At 47.8% G+C, this 3,066-nt stretch overlaps 1 protein-coding gene and 1 pseudogene across 1 annotated transcript in view; one reads left to right on the forward strand and one right to left on the reverse strand.

Annotated features, from left to right (window-relative positions):
* LMNB1 (lamin B1) overlaps positions 1-3,066 on the forward strand; it is an 88,854-nt gene that overhangs the window by 40,266 nt on the left and 45,522 nt on the right. The gene's annotated exons all lie outside the window — the stretch shown is intronic.
* Positions 133-2,184, reverse strand: LOC114007314 (peptidyl-prolyl cis-trans isomerase A pseudogene; annotated as a pseudogene).

Here is a 3,066-nt window from a genome sequence, read left to right on the forward strand (position 1 = left end):
AATTCAGCTAGATTTGGAGGGGAATAAGGAAAATATGGAACCCAAAGAACTGCAGCGAGAGCACAGGTTACAGGACATAGCGAGCAGGTGGGGTGGAGAGTGCTCTCCTGAGCTACAGAAGGAAGGGTCTGGTGGTTAAGAGAAAACAAGTCAAATCCATTAGAGTTGTCCACAGTCAGCCATGTGATCTTCTTGCTGGTCTTGCCATTCTTGGACCCAAAGCGCTCCATGGCTTCCACGATATTCATGCCCTCTTTCACCTTGCCAAAGACCACATGCTTGCCATCCAACCACTCAGTCTTGGCAGTGCAGATGAAAAACAGAACCATTGGTGTTGGGTCCAGCATTTGCCATGGACAAGATGCCAGGACCTGTGTGTTTCAGGGTGACGTTCTCATCTTCGAATTTCTCCCCATAGATGGACTTGCTCCAGTACCATTATGGCGTGTGAGGTCGCCACCCTGGCACGTAAACCCTGGGATAATTCTGTGAAAGCAGGAACCCTTATAGCCAAACTCTTTCTCTTCAGTGCTCAAAGCATGAAGGTTTTCTGCTGTCTTTGGAACTTTGCAAACAGCTCGAAGGAGACTCGGCCCAAGGGCTCGCCGTCAACAGCGATGTTGAAGAACACGCAAGGGTTGACCATGGTTGGGGGCGAGACACTCGAGCAGCGGCGTCTGCAAAGCGGGGGCCGTTTCTTTTAATCTTTACTTCATTTGGATTTATTGACCTCATATGGAATTATAGCACTTTTACTATTAGGTGTATTGAATCATCTGATCAAACCAGTTCATATAGAAAGTGTAATCCCTAGAGACTAACAGATTTGTGCAAAATGTGGGACAGAAGAGCTGCCATTCCTTTTGTGCCTGTTTGGTTTGGCAGGCACTCTCCTTTCTTGATTTTATTTTACTTTTTAAAGCCAGAGGGTAGATGTATGAGGGGCAGGGAGCCGCCAGGGCCGTATTCCAGTCCTGGTGGGCCACGTGGGTTCTGGCTTCCTCTGTGCAGTGCCTCCCTGCTGCATGGCAGGCTGGCCCAGGCAGGCATCACCTTAAGCCTTACAGTGACCCGCCTGGTGAGTGAGGAAACTTAAAGCTCAGCGAGGTGCAGTAAACCGCAGGGGAGTACTCAGCAGATGAAACATAGTGGGGATGGATGCTGGCTCTATCTCCTAGCATTGAGATCACCTCCTTTAATCTTGACAGCCATGTAGTTCTGTAGGCATTGTGCTCTGGCTCACCAGTAGGAACCAGGCCCACAGAGTGTGGTCATGTGGTCTTGGAACTTGAAGTCTTACAGGACAGTTGATTTTCAGGTCCTTTGGTGTTACTTTTACAAGTGGTATTGGATGGATGTTTTTCTCCTTGATAGTTCATAGCCCCCAGGGAGATAATTTTAGAAGTCAGGAGGGTGCGGTAATTGAAAGAGCTGTTTGAAATACTTTTGGCTTCATTTGCAAGTTAGGAAAAAATGAAGAATTACTCAGACCCCTTTGATCTACTCTTCCTTTATAAGCTAGTTTCCCACTTTATTCCATGCCTTAATAATTTAAAGGGAGTCAGGTGCACCACGCCCCAGTAGTGACCGGACCTGCCGGCCTGAGCTGTCCTAGCACCTCCCGCAGGAGACCATTGCTGCCAGCCAGCCTGTTACATGATAACCATGTGCGACAGAAGGCCGTGATCAAAATGCCAACATGTCGGAGGAGATGCCAGGACACAGTGGAGTGTGCGCCTGGGCGTTGGAGAAACGTAACACATAAAAAGACAGTGCAGCCCTCACCGAGGAGTCTGACAAGCCCACGCCCACCAGGCACTGCGTTGTGGGGAGGAACTTCAGCAGTCACGTGACACATGAAACCAAACTCTTCATCTGCTTCTACCTGGGCCACGAGGCCATTCTCTGTTTAGATCTGGTTAAAAGCATGCACGGTGCCACACACCCAGAGATCCATCCAGAACTCCAAATACTAGAGAGGGAAGCCTTCGGCTCTGCTACGGGAACACCTCAGTCGTTGAGAAGTTACCGTTTTGCACAGGACATTCTCTGTACTAGTTGGTTGTGGTTATAAAACAGCTAGCAAAACAGCTTACATTTGTATTTATTTTCTGTTCCATACTTCTGCCCATGTTTTTTTCCTCTCAAAACCCTACCTTCCAAAGATGTATCTGTTCGAGATGTGTTAAAAATAATAATAATGTAAAAGAAATTAAAGCTTCTAAATAAATCTTTGATACTCATGACAGAATGTTCTTCTATTTCTTATTCAGTGTACACTGTGGGGCAGTTCTGTGTGCCAGGCCCTGAAGCAGCTGCTAGGAGTAGAGAGCCCATGGCCTGGTGGGGCAGACAGGACAGCCGTATGGCACTGATGCTGTAGATGCCACACACTAACGTGGGGTGGGCGGTGCTGTGAGAGCAGTGTCCCCAAGGCGCCCTCGAGAGGCGGGGACTGCTGCCTAAGCCACACTGAGACTAGTGAGATTTTGAAAGATCTAGAGATCTCAGGGAGGGGGTGATGCCTGATGCGAGTGTCAGGAGGTAAGTAGGAGTTTGCTTCTAAACGGAAAATGTTAGCAGAGGGAGTTGTCCCGAAAGTCAAAGAGTTCATTAGCTAGAGCCTTCTATGTGAGACTTAAAAGTTCATAGAAATGAGGAATTAATATATGAGTTTATTTTGATGAAAATAAATTGCAATCCATGCACCTGTATTTGTAGGATGCACTTTCTTCTAGCTTTTTGAAGTTCCCTTGTATACAGGGGCAGAGGGACATTGCATTTTAGAGAAGGAGGAGCCACAAGAATTTTGGGCAGAAAAGCGAAGTGCTCCTGTGCCCTGTGCCCTGTGCCCAGAACTCCCTGCCCCAGGGAGGTGCACCCCCAGCTCTGTCTCCATTGTCTCAATTCCTGCAAGCTAGTGTTTCTTACGTTTAAAAACACCACTTGCGGGTCTGGCTCCACTAAACTGACTTCCCGGACTGTCCAAGTCCTCTTCCTGAGGTGTTGGCTGTGTATGTCCTGGATGGTGCTCTAATCACTAAGTCGTATGGATTTTTTTTTTTT

This window comes from Tupaia chinensis, unplaced genomic scaffold, assembly GCF_000334495.1.
Source record: "Tupaia chinensis unplaced genomic scaffold, TupChi_1.0 Scaffold000152_1, whole genome shotgun sequence".
NCBI lineage: Eukaryota > Metazoa > Chordata > Mammalia > Scandentia > Tupaiidae > Tupaia > Tupaia belangeri.